The following is a 22177-nucleotide window of genomic DNA, read 5'->3' on the forward strand; positions in this document are numbered from 1 at the left end:
CTTAGCACGGGTTAAGTGAGTTTTATTGTTTAATTATTTAGATTTTGGAATATTTATGCAACTAGATCAATTTTTTTGTTGTCTTAAGATGTAATAAGCACCTAAAAAAAATCTCTCTATATACATACATACATGTATATGTATGTATGTATGTATGTATATGTATATGTATGTATATATGTATGCATGTATCATGTGGAGATCTAGGATTTTTTTGTCATGCCCTTATGATCACTACATTTTGTTGTCATGCCCATGTGATCATTGCATGCCATTGTTGTGCCCTTCTAATATCTATATCTCATTCATTTTATTGTACCTAATATGATGACATTTCTATAGGATTTTTTTGTCATGCCCTTGTGATCTTTACATCCCAAGAATCTACTGCTATTGTTAATTAGGGCATCATTATATGATCCAAAATGTTATGAAGTACTAAAGCTAGTAGTAACTTCTTCCATGCCTCCAAAAAACATAGCATAGGTTCAGGGTGCCTTGGCTCCCAAGAATTTTCAACATCTATTTTCACTATTGGAAGAATAAATTCAGTCAAGAGTTGAGTGTAAGGAGTTCAAGAAGCAAGTTCTACTTCTATGTAAATTCCATAATCATGAGGATCATTCCCTCGTAGAAGCCATAACCCATTTAAATATACATATATATCAATGGGTCGCAAATCAAAAACTAGACCCCTTTAATTGGGTTATTGTTTGTTTCTTTCTAAAAATATCTACTATGATATGTTTTTTGTAAAATTTCTTACGAACTCAGCCCATTTTTCCTGGTTTGCATTATTTTTGTGGAGGATCTTGAGGTATGTCACTTAGCACCTTAAAACATATCTCTCTATATATACATGCATGCATGTATGTATGTATGTATATATGTATGTATGTATGTATGTATATATGTATATATATGTATGTATTTATGTATGTGCCCTTGTGATCATTGCATTTCATTGTCATGCCCTTGTGATCTTTGCATCTCATTGTCATGCCCTTGTGATCTCTATATATGTATGTATATATATTTTTATATGTATGTATGTATGTATGTATATAAATAGAGAGATCTTGACGCAATAGAAAAATAATAAAACTTGCTCAATAGGTATGTATGTATGTATGTATATAAATGTAATTGTATTGTGTTTTATCATCTCCACCTATTGTCCATGTATTTAAATGTAGTTGCATGTGCATTCTTGATTCAAAGTGGCAGAATCTTATTTTGGATGTGAAAGAAAAATGGCATATACTAGAAAATGGGAAAATGATGTCACTTTGTAGGTCTAGAACCTTTTTTGTACTTTAAACATTGACCATTTCTTAAAGATTTTAGATATTGATAGGGAATTTAGGTGTTAGTATGGGGGGTGGGGCCAAATGAGCTTTGATCTTCACATGGTTGGCCCTAATTATTAGAGAATATTAAACTATTCTAGAAACCAAGTGAAGATCAATATTAACCTATGATTACATAATAGCTATTCAACATTTTCCACCATCTCTTTATTTATGAATAAAACATGTCATAGATCAAACATTATTCCTACCACATGCCCATCCCACTTTCAATAGAGGTTTTTGATGGCTTGCTATGGGATCCATAGCATTTCTATCACACATATGTCACAATTGTGACAATGTCTTTGGAAATTTTTTGACACAATTTTTATGGTCAAAATGAATGGTTTTCTAGAATGGTAGCCTAATTTGTGACACCTATAGCCATATCAATTATAATGGTAACCCTTTCCATTGCAACTTTTGATAGCAAAATTCTGACACCCATTAGATAGTCACTGATTGCAACTAATGTCAGTTGGGCAATAGGTTACTATCATAATTGTGATTGTTTGTCATTGCAATTCAAGCCCAAATGTAGTAGTGAGGGTTGGCCTTTCATAGGAAATAACTTTAGAAGAGTGAGAATTAGTAACATGTTACTTGTGGTTTTTCCCAAATTGGGTTTTCACATAAAATCCTTGTGTCAAACTATGTGAATGTTCTTATGTTGTTTCATGTTTACATTTTTGTAAAGTTGTTATGACCTAGGACATTAACCTACAAAATTTAAGTATTGCATGATATTTAATGGATGCATGAAAATTAAGTTTTTATGGATATGGGTCTACTAAGAATTAAAAAAAATTATTTGTACATCTAGACCTTGGATAACTGATTCACCCCCCCTCTCAATTATCATAAAGAATTCCAACAATTCTTTTTCTGAAAACCTTTGGTTGTAAAGCATTTTCACATATCAATTTTGAAAATAGAACCAAGCTATAAGCTAAGTCAAAGAAATGTATATTTTTTGGATATGGAATTGATGAATTTGGTTAAAGGTTTTGGGATTTTAAAAATCATAAAATTGTAAGAAGCAAGGATAGCATATTCAATGAGAAAGCGTTCTACAAAGATTTGTTGCAGTAGCATAAGAAGAAAGAAAATGATTATGTAGTGCTAGATTATACTCCAAAAGATAAATTTATAGTTTCCTCATGATCTACAACAACTAAAAAAAAAAATATCTCACACCCCAGTGAATGTTAGATGGTCAACAAGGCTAAGTAGACCTCCAAGAAAATTTTCTCTATCTTTGTACTCTATTTTATTTACTAATGTTGGTGAATCTAAATGTTATGATGAAGTTATTGAAAATTGGCTAATAGTGATATATAATTTTTGTCATTTATGGAAACACATGATGTACATGCTCATAGGAAACCTCAAAAATAAAGATACTTAGTGTTTGGTAATCAAAAAATTATCTAAGTATAGAATTTGGTTTACAACAATATATTGTATTGTTTATAACTTGTTGCTAATGTCATATTATGACTAGAAAAGTTACATGGAAATATTATGCATGTTGGTGATGATGTGTATAACCTCAAAAGTTAGTACAAATTGTACAAAACATAGATATTTGTGTTTTGATGAAGCAAGACAGTGGAATTAAAGGAAAGAATTATTTTGTTTACAAAATAGTTACTTGTCCAATTAAGGACGACATCCTAGATGTTTACTCAAACTTGGAAAAGTGATTTGTGGTCTTAGTCAACCTATCACTAATTTTTGTAAAGGCATGGTATTTATGAAAAGGACATTTTGCAATAAGATTGTGAAGTGAGCTATTATGTAAGTGAAGTTCAAGTGTGAATTGCAAATTGTAACTATACGCGAACTTTTGTGAAAATTATATATGCGAAGTTCTATATGAGCTATTTGGTGATTTGAGATTGAGATAAAGATTAGAGATTAGTCAAGGAAGAAGATAATAGTAAATTACTTGTTTGAACAATGAGCTCTTCTTGTAGTTGAAATTGCATGTTTGGGTAGTGGGCTCTTCTTGCATACATTGTACCATAACTCCTAATAGGGTTGGAATCTCCTAATAGGGATTCAAGGTCTCCTAACAAGGGCTACTTATACTAAATTTTCTTGTTGACTCCTAATAGAGTCCATCCTCTAACAAGGAACTTATATATCAGTATATTATCAAGTGGGTATCATCCCCACTGGGGTTTTCCCTTGGCCATGGTTTCCCTAGTTAACAAAATATGGTGTTATGAGTTATCTTTGTGCATTGCTATTACTATTCAACATTACTTTATTACTTTATTATGCATGGTTTAAAGCAAGTAATAATATCCAGTTGATGAATAATGTTTGTAGATTGCTGATTCACCCCCCCTCCTCTCAATAATCCCTATTTATAACAATTGGTATCAAAGCACAGTTACTTTCAAGAGGCTTAATAGCTTAAGTAAGATCTCTATGGATATGGAATAGTTGATGAAGAACCTTGAAGAATATCTTGAACAAATTGATCTCCTTAATAAAGAAAGAGATAAGTTGAAGGACAAATATGAAGACTCCAAAGTATGCATTGGTTAGTTAAAGGAAAAGATTGAACATCTCAAATCCAAGCCTTAATCTACTAAATCTAGAACTAGTGATGATGATTATTCAAAGTTGAAAAAAGAGTACAAGATCTTGAAACATGAGTTGAAGATTAAAATCTCAAGTTGACTTTGAGAAATGATCCTAGCAAAGTTGAATCTGATTTGAAGACTGAAAATGTACATCTAAGAGTGAGTCTAGCAAAGAGAAAATCTAAGTTTGAAATATTGAAAGAAGATCATGAAGAATCCATAAGTATAATACTATTGTGAAATGTGAATTGACACAGTGCAAATAGTAGTTTGAGAAGCTTTATTCTAGTAGAGAAAAGTTTGGTATTCAATGTCAATACAGAGACCTACTTATGATAAGACTATTCTTGGTTATCTAATTAACATGTTTACGAAGAAACCTGAGTTTAGATCAGATTTGGAAAAAAAGAAGAAGATAAATTTGATGATAAGATTGAATCTAGTCAATCTTCTAACAAACCTAAAGAATTTTAACAAAATAAGGAAGTTGAAATCTTGGATGAACCAAAGCAAGTAGAAACTCCTAAGGCAACTAGGTATGAATTTAGAGGTAAGTGATTATTATGTAATGAAATAGGTCCTATGAAAAGAGGTTGTATAAATAAGTCATTTAATTATGTTAAGGACTTTTATTGTCATAATTGACATGGTATGGGTCATCATGCAATTAATTATAGGAAACCTAAGTATGATAATGATAGAAAAAATAGTAGAATGTCTAGAAATACTAACCCTATAGATAGAAGAGGATCTAATGAAAGGGCATCAAGAGAAGGAAGATCTTATGAAGACAAAAGATAGATCATGTGTTATAAGTGTAACAACTTAAGACTTATTACTTGGAATTATCCTCCACCTAATGATCAGTAGAATCCTAGAAGTAGAGCACATGTATGCCAATTATGCAACAACTTCAAACACATAGTGAGGTACTATAGAATGGACAAAAACTTTAGAGATAGAAGGAACAATGGAAGAAACTTTGGGAATAGAAGGAATGATGGAAATACCATTGGAAATAATAGAAGGAACAATGAAAGGAACTCTGAAACTAACAGAGACAATGAAAAATACAAAAAAATTGTGAATGAACTTTGAGAAGAACTTAATGAAGCATTTGTGGAAGAAGTAGATATCTCAAGGGTAAAGCTATATGATGATGAGATAGGAAGATTGAAGTTAGTTGTTGAGTTTTATTTAATTAAGTTGAATTAAACTTGTTCATAGCATCAAAATTTGAGAACTTTAGTCAGAAGCCAAATTAGAGGTAGAAAAGTTGGGAAAAGGTGTATCTAGTTATCTTTCAATGGTACCTAAGCTTTCTTGTAATTTGGAGCTCATCTAAAAAAGTTATGAAGGGATCTAAAGTTACTAGTATTGTAGTAAACATTAATTCTATAGCAAAAGATGGAAATTATTTTTTTGCAAAGGATTTTGTGATGTAAAGTCTTGAGGAGGTTTGTCATGATGAAAGGAGGCTATAGTAAACCTCAGGTGACATCTGAAGATTGGAAAAATGATCTTGAGAAGTTATTTGATTAAAAAACATAATTGATAGCTTTTTCATATTTGCAAAGTACACAATTAATGAAAGTTCAAGTTGAAGGGATAAATGGAGTATAGGATTGATTCTCACTTCATTGCAAACACATTCAAATTAAAGAGCATTCAGAAGCAACTTGTCAGAGCAATTTCAAAGCAAACCCTATTTTTGGAAAGAGGTATTTTATAATTTTTCTTCAAAAAAAATTTGTAAAAAATTGTAATTGATAGAATCATTGATATGTCAGTAGTACATAGTATTGAGAACAAAGATAGACCTAAGTTAAAGATTGTTTTCATGAAACCTAATAAAGGAAACCCTAATGTAGCATTATCTATCACTCTGAATAATGTAGTTTACCTTGAAGATGTAGGAAGTTATTTAAATAGCAAGTTTGAGTCTATTAGTAGTGAATTCATGAATAAAGAAATGGAATTGGTTTTCAACCATGACATGACTATGAAGCTTGGATTTGAACATCTAAGGGAATTAGACTCATTTAAGTATCACTTCTACTATGAGTTAGACATAGATGAATGGACACAAATCATAGTGAGTAGGATACATTATGGTAAACTATGGATGTAAGGCAATGTACTTGACATTTAAGTCAACCTTATTCATGAGGTAACTAGTCTTAGTAAACAAGTCAATGTGCTTATAGGTGAGAAGATGGTCAAGAAGAAAGTTGAAAGTTATACTAAAGAAGTTTATAATGGAAAGGCTATGGTGATCAACACCATCAAGCAAGATGATGTGAGATTTTTAAGCATAATTATTGCTTATTCTATTTGTGCAAGTTCTAAGATTGATGAACTTTCAATAGGATTCATTTATGCAACATATAAGATATGTATAGAGAAAGAACAAATGAATCTCATTGAAAATCTAAGAATGCAACTCATAGAAAACCTAGAAAAGATTAAGTGGGCAAAGAATGGTGTGTTTAGATTCTAGTCATTGATAAATCAAATATTCTTTCATATAATTAAAATATTTCCTTACTTATCAATCATTGACATCATGAGTAGTGATAGATGCACAATGGAGAAGATTATAGAATTATGTAGAAGGCATCCTATAGACAAGATATTAGATAGTGGCAACCTAATAATGACAACATTTTAGAATGAAATGAAATAGAGATTTAGAATTTTACCTACAATTATGGATTGATTCAAGGAAGATATTTGTATTTTGGTTGATATAGATCATACCTATATTTGAGTAGTGGAACCTCATGAGACATTTCTTGATCCCTTGAGCTATGAATTGAATGATGATGTAGCAGTTGGTTATATTGATTTGTTGTTGAATTTAGATAGAGATAAACCAAAGTATAGATTTGGTACATATGATGAGATGACATAGATAGCTCATCAAGAAACCTTAGGGAAGGCATCACATAAGAAGGTAGAGTCTATAATAAAGAACACACTATCAAAGGCTAGAATGACAAAGAGTGAATCAAAGGTTCTAAGACAAAAAATGAAGCAAGGTGTACTGAACATACAACAGTTGCTAGTATCAATTACTAAGACATCTTTAGAATAGAACATTCTATACACAGTAGTGTCTGATGTTTATCTTATTGAACCTAAGAGAAAGTCTAAAAGATTGGTGGAAGCAATGTCTACTAAGGCAAAGAGAGTGAAACAATAGGCCACTAGACCATGTAAAAGATAGAAAACATTTTTGACAATTGATCCTAGTGATGAAGAAGATTAGGAAGAAGAAGCCAAGAAAGTAGAAAAAGTGACTCCATCTAAGAAAGTAGCAAAAAAAGCTCGACAACCTTGGAAGCCAAATATAGAAAAGATCAATAAAACTATTGGCAATGAAGGTAATTTTGTTCAAATGAATTTTTTTAATGATTTGTACAAAAATTTTGAGAAAGATCAAATGGATATATCTACTATGAGATGTATTGCACCAAATAATCTAAGATTGAAAGATCTTGAGAGCATTATAAACTAGAAATTCTATGAGAGACATATTTTGGAGAAGGCTACTACAAGGGAAGAAGACCTTGAACTTTGGAAGTATATGCTTAGAACTATTTGCAAGACTAATGATGAAGAAGAAATTAAAAGATTGTTGAATATCCTTGCACCATGCTTGAGGAATAAATTTGATGGGGACACAACCCAACAACCAGAATAGACACAATAGAAAGGGGGAATTACATTAACTAAGAAAATAAGCTAGTACAAACAGTGCAGAGAAAATAAACTCAAAACATGCCCTGCGGGCTTACAATAGCATAGATCTGGAGAATATTTCTCCTTTTAGCACCTCCTCTCAAGCTCCAACCCGAACTGCCTTTTACAATGCCATAAACCTCCTTAAATAGACCCCAGAGGGTTAAGGACTAGGAGTACATTCTAGAAAGTGCTAGTGGGCATCCACCGACAAAATAGAAGGTTCTGGAAGCTGCGTTAGAAGTCGGTGCAATTCTAGAAGAATCCAGAAACGGTAGCCGAACTTCCGGGAGGCATAACTTTTGAACCGTAACTCCGATTGACGAACCGTTTACATTTTCGGAAAGCTCTCGAAGCGCTCTATAGCCCTATGGACCAGCTTCGCTCGTCCCCCATTTTTCGACCCTTTTCGAGGCCATTTAATGCCCAAAACTTGACTCTGAAGCATTCTTAGGGGGTCTCCAAAACCCAAAAAATTGCAATAACTTTCAAACCGTGGGGCCTTTTGACCTGATTCTTTTTCTGGAATGCTCTAAATCTTGATTACATTCATCTGGCCAAGTCACACCTTCTAGGTCACCAAAATGATGGTCAAATTGCATGCTCCTATTTTTTTGGGATTTTTAAATGAACTGATAGTTGAAGTATGAGAGTTGGAACCTTTATTTGAGCCAAATGGGTATCCAAAAATGCAAAGACATAAAATAGAAACTAAGTCTAAGTACATTTTTTTTGGGTGACACAGGATTGCCCTTATACCTCTGGATGCTCCTGCATCAAAATTAAGACCATTTCTATTTATGATTGGTGAAAAAGATAAGTTAAGAAGAGAGATAGCATCAGCAATCAATCAAATGTTGACAGAGTCACAGGTAGCATCTCCTCCAACTCCTAGAACCTTGAAAGTGTTAGTAAGTGGTGACACTATGAATATTGATCAAACTAATATTACCATTAACATTGATGATACCAATCCATTTGGCGGTTCCAAACCAAATGAGCCAAACATTGAGGATATTGTGGATAACTCAAGACAAATTAAGGAAGAGAAAAGGCCACTGGAAGAAGAAATGAAGAAAATATAGGAAGCCAAGAAGAAACTACTTGAGGAAGATAAGAAAAGAAAGGAAGAGGAAGAAAAGAGAATAATTGTAGAAGAAGAGAAGAAAAAGAAAACTGAGGAAGATGAAATGAAAAGATTGGAAGAGGAGAGAAAAAGGGGACAACGAAAATAAAGAATAAGAAGAGAGAAGAACAAGATAAGAAGTGAAGAAATAGAGGGAAAATGATACTAAACCATCTAGTTGATCTACTCCACTCTCTCTTGCTACTTTATCTATTGATGATGATGATCAAATAGATATGATCTCATCCCTAAAAAAGTTGATTGAGAAAAATAGGAAAGTGAAGAATTTACAGAGAACATTAATGGAAGTGATAGATAGACTACATAGTACATTGGTAGTTTAGCACATTGAACTAGATCCTAAACAGAGAGAAAAAGAAATGCTAAAATCATTTGATGAAGAGTTTACTATTGGATACAATTGTTAATTATGTATTTTCTTTGATGTTACACAAATGTCATATCAGTCATTAGACAGAGTCTACCAAGCTCAGATGATCAACAAAGCAATTTACAGTGTTAATCAATCTCCCATGATTAACGAAGCAAAAAGTTAATGTTTACTGAGCTCGCTCGAGCATCAAAGGATCTTGCAGCAAAAATTTAATGTTTACCGAGCTCACTCAGGCATCAAAGGATCTTGTAGCAAAAAGTTAATGCTTATCGAGCTCACTCGGGCATCAAAGGATCTTGTAGCAAAAAGTTAGTGTTAATCGAGCTCCCAAGGTTAAGAAAGAAAAGTTAATGTCTACCGAGATCACTCAATTATCAAAGGAAATGTGGTAGAGAGTTAGCTTCTACCGAGCTCACAAGGTCAGCAAAGGAAGGTCAGTGCTAATCAAGTTCACTCAGTCTCCAATAGATTTTTGTAGGGTTTGCAGTGTTTACTAAGCCTCACTTGGTTAATACTAGAAAACCATTCTTGAGTAGTGGTCACCAAGCTAGGTCAGCCAGCGAAGGATTTTATTGTTTTGATATTAAGTTTAATTGTTTCATGTAGCCAACTAATGTAATGATTTTTTCAGTTGTTGTAACTTATACTTGAGCTGACTTGATAATCTGAAAGGTATATATTTAAATGTTCAAGTTGTGAATTAAAGTGTGTGTGTGTGTGTGTGTGTGTGTGTGTGTGTGTGTGTGTGTGTGTGTGTGTGTGTGTGTGTGTGTGAATATATGGATGAGGATGGAATAAGCAAAAATTGAGTGAATTTTGATGAAGGATTAGATATCCTAGAGGAGCTGCAAAGTTGTATTAGATTAGTAAGGATTCAATAAAGTAGAACAAAGATCTGTAATTAGCAAAAGATAAATTGCATATCATTCAGGTCACCTCATTGTTGCTTTCTAATCATTGTAACAATGAATCTAGAATCTCTTAATAGAGTTGGTTTAATAGAAATTTTGTAAATCCTCTAACAAGGTGATACTTTGGTTGAATTTTTCTAAAGACCTCTAACTAGGCCACTCCTAACAGGATGAATAAATCCTCTAACAAGGTCACACCTAACAGTGTGCATTGTAACCTTTAACAGGGTTAGCTCCTAACAGGGCTCACTTCAGAAGAGTGAAAATTGGTGACTAGTTACTTGGTGGTTTTCCCCATATTGGGTTTCCACGTTAAATTTGGTGTCCCTTGTGTTCATTTATTTTAACCTTTGCAAGCATAATAATAACTATGAATGCTAAATGATCAATAATTAGTTAACCTGCTGAGTTACAGTATTCCTGCACTATTTACTGAGTATCAACAGTAAGTAAATATTATAGACATCTAAGGGATTTTTGAAACTATTTTTGTGGTAACTGATTCACCCCTCCCCTCTTAGTTACTTCATCTATATTTCCAACAATTGGTATCAAAGCCTTTGGTGCTTGCAAGACAAGATTTCAAGAATCTAAGCCAAAGATCAGGATGTCTTATAAGAGGGAAATTCCAAGACTTAATAGGGACAACTTCTCAGCATGGCAAGGGTTGATGATACTTCATCTAGCTTCTATTGGAGATATAGTGTAATGCCCATGCCAAGGGATCCAAAGAATTTAGCAAAGTTTACTAAACAATTTTTTTTTTAAAGATGAAAGATAAACCATTCACAACATTTGCAGAAGCAATAGTAACATCTAACTGATAGTAAATATAACATAACATAATAGTTACATTCTTTAAAGATCCCTTGATGTTGAATTTACTTCTAACCATAACTTATTCATCTAACATTACATCCTTAACAATAAAATAACAATGATACATCCAATGTACAAGTGTCCTTTGAAATTTACATTTTAGTTTAGCTCAATCATCCACTGTACATGTTACAAGGTATGAAAAGCTTAAAACAATAATCATCCATGTAATAAAGTACATCATCATCCAATATTAATCCATGATGTAATAACATAATGAAACCATAACCATACATGATACATCATCATCATAAGATATAAACATCCATCATAAAAGATAACCATATATCACAAACATAACTAACTAAATGTACAATTCCTCTCAACCATTAATAGCATCATTAGACCATCATGGATCCTAGCCATCCCTCCGTGTGTAACATTCCAAAGCACCGAAGAGATCATCGGTATTAACATAGTAGGAATGTCACTCCTAAAACATCCTACTAACATGCAAAGTAAAGCATAGGATACCATCATCTAACACATGCAAATCATCAATATAAGAACATACCAGTAAATACATCCATCATAAGGTATATCATCTACTGAAGATAAATACCAACCAAGAATGCTCTAGCCACAGTGTCTCGGATAGATCTCAAATGATAAGAGTGATAAAACACTACCACCCGACCGCGTGGAACCTAAGTGGTCCACTCCCACTGTGCTAAGGAGATAATCTCAAGTCCCAAACATGATATCAAAACCACAAAGCATAAATCTCTACAAGTCCAAGAATCCTAAAAGTATACTAACTCAAAGGTTCCATCACACACAAAATTGACATCTACTTCCCAGAGGCACACAATGACATGTAGGAAACCTACTCTGCAAGTGGGAAAGTGTCATCGCATTTATCTCGTACAAGTTACCCTGACAGTTAGCTAAACTCCATGAGTCCATACAGATCTCATGCGGCCACTAGTATCCTCTCATACTGATGAGGCATACTATGGAATGCAATAGTCGCAACCATGCGTCTCACTACTCCCATCCTAGCCTGTACAAGCGCTCAAGGCATGGGTGAGAACATCCAAAAAAATTATCTTTTTAGGTTCATTTAATCACCATTTAGTGTGTAAATGTTATCACTTATTAACCAAACTTACAATGAGTTACCCTGGCAGCCACTTAGGGCCCCGACCCCCATTGCAAGCCACTTCCTAACACTACAAGTAGATAACCTACCCTAATGCTCATGGAATCATAAATCACCAAAGTCCTATACAAGCGATTGAAAAGAAAATCCAAAAGATAATCCATAAAAAGAATCATCAAATATCCATGATGAAAGCATCAAATATCCATAATAAGAATCATCAAATCTCCAAGATAAGAATCATCAAATCTCCATGAGCATCCGAAAAGTATCCATAGAAAATCATGACCACAACAATTCTCTATTGGCAACTGAAGGCATCACTGATAATCATAAGTATCCATTGGTTCTCAATAACCAAAATATATCATCACATCCATTGGTTCTCAACAAGCAACCAATAATATCTCAAAATCATACTGATCGAAGACTCTAAAATGGTTGAGTCAAAACATGTCACAACATGACATCATCAAGAATAAAACCACATTTCAGTCCCATCATGGCGACTAGAAAATAAACCAAGGATAACTGATCGATGACTCAAAAATGATTAGCTCAAGTATCTCATACACATACATCTCAGCTTCACACATGAAGACTGATGAACAAATACAAACATTTCATAGAGCATATGATCACATAACCATGGTTGGGCTTATAAAGATCAAGACCAAATAAGATCAACATGCCAACACATCTCATAACCCCCGAGCCTCTGGTAAGAACCTAGGATTGGTCAACACTAGTCAACCCAAAACCCAAAACAAGAAGCATAAAGAATACATGATGCAGACACATGTTTTGGTTTTTCTATTATCTCATAGTTGAATTAAGTGTAGAGTTTCATTTTTCCATTTTCAAGTGTAGGGGTTTCAGTTTCCATTTTTAAGTATACTTCAAATGTCTAAGTTTCATCATTTGACCTACAAGTCAACCCAATTGTTCCTCGATAGCATTATCCTAAGAATAACTTAAGGATAATTATTTACTCATTAAACTGATCATCATTGACCTTTAATTGAATTGTCCTTTATATTTAACCATGATACATATTTTAATTAATTAACTCTTCTTTAATGTTACTTCAACTTTTCACATAAATCAAGGATCATTAATCGTTAAATTATAAGAGAACCAAATTATCATTCTTCAAATAAGATATCTTAACTTAATTAGAATGATCAATTAAATCCATCAATTAACATAGGCACACCATCTATGACCTATTATCATTCTAATAATTCTTAATTAAGACTTAATTAAATATTATTAAAGTTTGAGTCTTTTAATTTAATCGTTATCATCGTTGACAACCATATAATATCTAAGGTCATAATTCAAGTCATAAAAATAAGACCTATCAACTTCAATATAGATAATCTACAATCTTATTAAAATAATTATAACAATTAAATCTCTACTACATAACTTAATTATTAATTAAATCTAATTAACTCTCATTAATTGATTTAATAAATAATTTCACAGCCAAACCATCAACCCAATGAGTATTAGTTGACTAACCATAGTTTGTACGTCAAAGTCAATCTTCAATCCAATACACAAATATTAATATTTTAATAATACTAATATTAACAAGTTATTTTGAAAATCTTATCCATAATGACTACATTCATCTTTCTTAACGATTTCGTATTGATGATAATCATTTCCTAGTTAAATCTCTATCGCATTTAATTATATTGACAACTCATTAATCAATTATAATCCAAATCCAAAAACTAATGTCTTTACAAAACTTCAATCGTTAAATAATCTCTTCTAGATTAATTCTAATCGAAATATTAGATATCTATTTAAACTATTTATTATTTATTAATAGTTTGTTAGACCCAACAAACATTAATAAATAAACTAATCACAACTATAAATAGTTGATCTAGAGAATCTTTACATAAACCTCATTAGTTAATATCTAACTAACTCTTATCACCATTAAGGTGTATCAATAATTTACATAATGAATTAAGAATAACATATTAATTCAATCCATAGCATTGTTATGATATAACAATGACTCCCTAAGTTAATTCATATAAACATGTAGCTCACCATTTATGATCAGAATATTATATTATTGACTCAATTAAGACTCGATAAAATATTATCAAAATTTGAAGCACTTAATGGAATTATCAATAATAATAATAACCATCGATATCATTGTTATTCACATCAATTAACATTCCACTACAACTCGATTAATTTAGTTAATCATAATTAATTAATTATATAATATCCATAACAACTTCTTAGTAATCAATTTTATTAATTAAAATAAACTATATTTAAATAAATATTTATAAATAAGAACCATTCAAATCTATAATAAATAAATTACTTTAATAATAATTTAAATCAAATTATTATTAATAATAATATTTTACAACTGATTAATACATGTTAAATAGTATTTTCGTATTAACTAAATAACATATATTAATATGTGATAAATATATATTATTAAATATAAACTATTGTGAAAACTTATTAAAACTGATTATCGCATATAACTCATATATTACAATAATAATAAAATATATTAAGCGATTTATTATCACTGGCACAAAAATTATATGCGATTTTGAAATCGCTAATGCAATATGAGGCCGTGCGGCCCTGCCCTCTGACGCAGGGCCTGCGACGGCAGTCGCAGTACCTGCGTCAGCGGGTACTGGTGACCGTCGGCGCCATAAAGGCAGGTGCGGGCAAGGGTGGATATATCCGCCCTTCCCCAAAAACATTAGCATTATAAACAATTTCTTAACAAATGCATTCGGATTTTTAACTAAGGTTTTCCCATCGCATTTTAAAATATACGATTTGCAAATACAATTTTGTAAATAAAGTTTCTTGTTTCGACTTACACAAATATATATATACATATATGTATATATGTATATATGTATAGGTGTTTATATATATATATATATGTATATTTATATATATATATATAATTACTTATTACTATATTTAAAAGTATATATATATATATATAAAAACTTATATATATATATATATATATATATATATATATATATATATATATATATATATACAGATTTACAAAAGAGAATATATACTTAGAATTAAAAAGGCTTTTCTAAACAAGAATTTTCCTTTTTAAATAATTATGTACTAAACATATCCATTAATTCATCCAATAGGTTTGACTATAAATTTAAGATCATCTTTCTCAATCTGATTCAAATTCGAATCCAAACCCGTTTAGATCTAATTTCTCTTTAATTGGATCTAGGGTTTTCTAATATTTTCTTCTCAATCAAATAAATACATATCTAGATTCCGATTCAAATTGCAAATTCATTCATGGAATATAATCAGACACATATAACAAACATGATGAAGATAGGAAAAGAAATGGTGCAAAGAGAATATGTGATTATCATGAGTGCACCTGGACACTGATGCTAATTTTGCCATGCTTCAGAAGTCCATAGAAAATCCTTTCCTTCTCCATCATTCGCAATTCCTCCAAGATCCAAGCCAACTGAGAATCTCCAAGTGACTAAAATGCTAGAAGAACTTAGAAGCATGTAGAAAATATATGGGCATATGAACTTCTCCAATGCATGTAAGCTTTGAAGCCTCCATAAGGCTTCCCATAAGCTTGTCCACACACACTAGGAGAGCCTCTATTTAAAGGCCTCTAAGATGCATCTAGAGTGTCTCTAGAGACAACTAGAAGATAAGCATGACAACCAAGCATGAGTCTTCTCCATCCTTCTAGATAAGTCTTAAGGTTGTAGACACCATGTGCTCAAATAAAAATGCTAACTCTTAAGTGTAGACAACTTGTGCATTCTTAGAGTGCAAACTCCTATGTGAGCAAATATTAAAATAATACACATTAATTAATATAATAATTAATTTACTCTTTATTTACTCTTTCCAATTTAATTTATTTATTTATTAAATCTCATACACAAACTTTAATAACTCCACTTTTCAATCTTAATATATTTATATTTTAATCATATGAGATTTAGAATCTTTTAATAATTTAAATATATCTTCCACTTTTAAATTTTATTTTCCAAAACTTAATTGCTAAAATATTTATTAGCTTTAATAATAATATTATTTAGTCATTTATGTAAAAATGAGCTCCAATATATTATTATTAAAATAAATGTTGTCACATTCCAAATTTAAACTTTTAACTTTTTATTTCACATTTAATTATTTTATTTAATTAATTTCCCAATTAATTAAATAAAATAAATATTAAAATATCATATTAATTTCCCATTGAATTAAACCATTAATTAAATCTTTTAATTAGGCTTAATTAATAGAAAATACATCAAAGACTCACAAGGTAAAAATATGAAAATCCATCATAGCCAAAATACATACAAAATCAAACCAAGGGTTAATATCACGAATTATGTCATCCGACATATTCGGAGGGTACTCAATTCAGACACTTGTTCTAATTTTTCAATTAGAACAACTGGCTTAAAGGGTTGGGATTTGGATTTGAGAATTTATCTCCCCTCTCTTATCATTGAGATAGTGTGATAGGGTACGCTCATCCTAAAAAATTCAGGGAAGTCGATACCCGGTACCTGCAACCTGCATAAAAACCATGCATGTACAAGAACAATATATACTAAACTAAATAGGAAATGGCAGAAAGTGGTGCATCGTGTAGATCTCGACTAGCAGGTGACTACGACTCCCTTCCTTAACCACATCAGACACGCCATACAAAAGCAAACACGCAAAATAAACACGCACACCATACACATGCAAGTATGGGGTAAGTATCCATAATAAAACACATATGATAATAAATCATCTTACTAATCATCATTAATAACTACAAATACTGAAAATAATCATCATACATACATGAAATGTAGAATCTAAGTGATCTCATCACATAATAAACTGAATCCATAACACAATATCTGATAATCTCAAAAGAATGCTGCTAACCAACAACATGAAACTAGCTCTAAACGAGTTCAAAAATGTTAGCAAAATGCAAACTACGGGCAGGCACTACATATAGGACTAAAATACCTTGACAAAAAATATGCAGAACCAGCTGGTACACTATCTATCAATGATATTGCTAAAAAGAAGACCCACAACATTGTGATGATAGATATAGCATCTACTCTGAGTTATGAAGAATTTGATGACATCAAGGACTGCAAATCTGCCTTTGAAATGTGGGAAAAGCTAAAAGAAATCTATGGAGGAGATGATAATGTAAGAAGAGCCAAAGAAAAAAGTCTAAGAGGACAATTTGATTAGATGAGGATGAGAGAGGATGAAAACATTGGAAAATATGTTGAAAGAGTCAAAGCATGTGTCAGTGCAATCAAAGCATCTGGAGGAGATATCAAGGAGGAGACAGTTATAAGTAAAGTTCTTAGAACTCTACTTCCCATTTATGTAATCAGAGTTTCTGCAATTCAAGAAAGAAGATGTGAAGCAAATCATAAGATAAATCTAGAGGCCATAGTTGGAAGATTAACTGCATTTGAACTAGACAACTTTGACAACTATGTTCTAGCTTCCAAAAATATTGAATATGCATTTGAGGCCAAGATTTCACTCAAGGAGAAAAGTAAAAAGAAAAAGGAATCTTAGTTAGGAAGTGAAGATGAATCAGACCAAAGTTCAGACAGTGATCTTGAGGTGATTGAAGCTCTACTAGCAAGAAAATATTCTACAGGCAGAGGAAAATATAAAGATAAAATTTTGTCTAATCTTTTTTTCATGTGAAGAAATTGGTCATATTGCTGCTAGGTGCCCAAACAAGCAGAAAAAAGATGAAAAGAAAGGTTACAAGTACAATGGCAAGAAAACCTTCAAATCATTCAAGGATAAAGGTAAGAAAACATGTTTTATGGCTAAAAATTCTCGATTCTAATGATGAGGAAGAAAATGAAATTGTCTACATTGCTGTGAAAGATGAATCTGATAATGATGAGAAAATGACACTCATTTCTCATATGAGAAAAAATGATACATGGATCATAGATAGTGGTTTTTCTCATCACATGACTGGTGATAAAAGTAAGTTTGAGTACTTTGAAGACTATGATGGTGGTAGTGTAAGATTTGGTAACAATGAACCTTGTTGCATAAAAGAAAGAGGAAGAATCTCTCTAACCAAAGAACTTATCTGTGATAATGCCTATTGGGTAGAAGGACTAAAGCATAATCTATTGAATGTGGCACAGAATGGATTCAAAGTAGAATTCATGCATGGAAAAGCAAGACTGTTGGATGGCAAAGGAAAATTGATTGGATCAGGCACTCAAACAAAAGGTAACTTATTTTATCTTGAACTTGGTGAATGTTCATGTTTTATTGCTCAAGTTGAAGAAAGTTGGTTATGGCATAAAAGGTTGTGTCATGTAAATTTTGATAACTTGGTGAAGATAAGAAAATTCAAGAAAGTAAGAGGCATTCCAAATATAAAGAAACCTGAGGTTGGTCTATGCAAAAATTGTTAGATTGGTAAAATGGGAAAGACTAGTTTTAAAAGTAAAAATGATTAGTCAGAAGATATATTCAAAATTGTGCATATTGATTTATGTGGACCCATTGGAATTGAAAGCTATACTAGACAAAAGTTCTTCATTCTTTTTTTTGATGATTACTCAAGAATGATGACTGTCATGTATCTAAAGAAAAAATTAGAAGCATTTGAGAAATTCAAATGGTATTTGGCCAGAGTAGAAAAGGAAATAGGAAAAAGATTGAAATTCTTGAGGTCAGATAGAGGTGGAGAATTCATTTCACATGAGTTCAATAACTTTTGCATTGAGAAAGGAATCAAAAGACAAGTATCAGCCCCTGGAACTCCTGAATAAAATGGAATAGCTAAAAGGAGGAACAAATCTATCATGGATTGTGCAAGAACCTTAATGATTCAAAAGAACATTGCATGTTTGGGTAGTGAGCTCTTCTTGTAGTTGAAATTGCATGTTTGGGTAGTGGGCTCTTCTTGCATACATTGTACCACAACTCCAAACAGGGTTGGAATCTCCTACATGGATTCAAAGTCTCCTAATAGGGATTACTTATACTATATTTTCTCATTGACTCTTAATAGTGTCCATCCTCTAACAAAGAACTTATATATTAGTATATTATCTAGTTCGTATCATCCCCACCAAGATTTTCCCTTGGCCAAGGTTTCCCTAGTTAACAAAATATGGTGTTATGAGTTATCTTTGAGCATTTTTTCTATTACTATTCAACATTAATTTTTTTTTTTGTTATGCATCATTTAAATTAAGTAATAATATCCAATTGGAAACTAAAGTTTGTAGATTACTGATTCACAACCCCCCCCCCCCCAAAGTATTCCTTATTTCTAACAAAAGCTATGTAGGTGGATACAAAGATTCAGTGAGAGTCTATAATGAAAGGAGAAATGGACTCTTTGTTGAAAAATAAAACATGGGATTTATCTAAGTTTCCTATAGGTAAAAGGGCTTTACATAATAAATGGGTTTATATGTTGAAAGAAGAGAATGGAGATAAGAAAATATTTAAAGCCATGTTATTGGTAAAAGGATTTGCATAGAAAAAAGGTATGGATTTTGATGAGATATTCTCTCCTATTGTTAAAATGACTCCTATTCACACTATTTTAAGTATTGTGGCTACTGAATATTTGCATTTCTAGCAACTTGATGTTAAAACAATATTTCTTCATGGTGATTTGGATGAAGATATATATATATATATATATATATATATATATATATATATATATATATATATATATATATATATATACAAGCACAAGGATTTGAGGTCAAAGTTAAGGAGAACTTAGTTTTCAAAAAAGTTTATATGGTTTCAAGCAAGGACATTGGTCAAAGTTAAAGAGAACTTAGTTTTCAAAAAATTTTATATGGTTTCAAGCAAGGACCTTGATAATGGTATCTAAAATTTGGCAGTTTAATGCATGAGCATGGATATAGTAGGTGTCATTTAGATCATTGCATTTATTTTAGAGGTTAGATTATGACAATTACATTATTTTATGTTTATACATTGATGATATGCTTGTAGTTGGGTTTATAATGGATCACATTAATGTGTTAAAATAACATTTAGTACATTCATTTTCTATGAAGGATTTAGGGAAAGAAAAAAAATCCTTGGTATGAAAATTTGTAGAAATAGGAAGAACAAAAAATTGACATTATCTTAGGCTAATTATATTAGGAAGGTGTTACAACATTCTCTATGGAGAATGCTAAAGCTATTAACACACCTTTACCTAATCATTTGAAGTTGACTAAGGAGATGTGTCCAAAGATACAAGATGGGGATGATAAGATGTCCAAGGTACCTTATACTTTAGCTATAGGAAGCTTGATGTATGCTATGGTATGTATAAAGCTAGATATTGCACATGAGGTGAGAGTCATTAGTGGTTAAATGAGTTATCTAGGGATCAATCATTGGAATGCAACCAAATGGATTCTTAGATATTTGAGAGGAATGTCTAGTAAGTGTTACACCTTGTGGGCTCTACTACTAATTTATAGGACTATGTTGACTTAGATTTTTTAGCAGATATTGATACCATGTAGATTACTATAGGATATGTATTAACTATTGTTGGGGTAGGATTGAGCTGGGTTTCTCAGTCATAATGTTAATGCTTTATCTACTACAGAAGAGTATTATGTTGCTACTATAGAGGAAACCAAGGAGATGATATGGATTGAGTTCTTTATGGAAGAACTGTGACACCCAAAGAGGTATAATTATTTGTTTATAGATAGCCAGAGTGCCATTCATCTTGCTAAGGATTCTACTCTACATTCAAATAAAAAACACATATAGTTGTAGTACCACTTTGTTTGGCCAATCTTGGATGATGGAAAGTTAAATCTAGAGAAGATACATCTGATAATCTGGCAGATATGTTTACCAAGGAAGTAACAAGGGAGAAGTTGAACTCTTTTTTAACTTTGGTTGGTCTTCTTGACTGAACAAAATAAAAGAACAATAGAGTCTAGGGTGGTTTGATATTCTAATGAGGGATATATGTTTGGTAGTGCTTTAGTCTCCAAGTGGGAGGTTGTTGTGATGTGGATCTTAATTAGACTTAGAGGTTTAGTTAGTGCAATTTCCACCTATATTATTTCTATGGGGGTTTTGGGGCAATGCCCCTTGTGAGGTCTTGGGATAGCACCTCGAGTGCATTCCCTGTCACAATACAAGGTGGGGTCGAGGGGAAATACCCTTGCAGGGGTTTTCTAGGGTAACACTCTTAAGACCAAAAATGACCCTACTATTGTAAAGAGTTTCAGATGTTATTTTCCTATTGAAAAACTAATTCTAGCCCTAATTTTTTAAGTGGAAAAGTCTTGTATAAAATGGCTTAGGGTTAGGGATTTCATAATGTAATGGTGATATTATATCTTCTTACAACAGTATTGAGCTATGAAGGATTTTGAATTGTAATCACTAGATAATAATGATATTGGACATTTTGTTGGTAGAAGTAGCCTAGGGGTTGGGTGAACTACATTAAATCTTTGTGTCTTTTTTTTTTCTTTTGTGTGATCTATTTTTTTCTAATATTGGTTATATTTTCATCTAACTATTATTTGTGCCTATGGTTAATCATAATAAAATATACTATAATCTTTAGGTTCTTCATTGAATATAATGCCATTTCTTTTTGTAAACTTGTCAACTTTCACATTTGCACTTTCCATAACTTTGTTAGTGTTAGAATTTAAATAGTTGTAAGCTTTACTCTTGGTAGAATATCCTAAGAATATAACTTCATCACTCTTTGCATCAAGTTTTGTATTCCTATTACCTTTGAGTATATAACATTTACTACCAATTTTTTAAAGATATTTCACAGTAGGATCATATCCATACCATAGTTCAAAAGGTGTACCATTTATACCTTTTTTGACTTGTACTCTATTCAATGTATAGACAACAATACTAACAACTTCTCTCCAATACTTCTCCAATACATTCTTCTCCATCATCAATGTTCTTGCACAATTCATTA

This window comes from Cupressus sempervirens, chromosome 3, assembly GCF_028749045.1.
Source record: "Cupressus sempervirens isolate cs-2001-9-10 chromosome 3, ASM2874904v1, whole genome shotgun sequence".
NCBI lineage: Eukaryota > Viridiplantae > Streptophyta > Pinopsida > Cupressales > Cupressaceae > Cupressus > Cupressus sempervirens.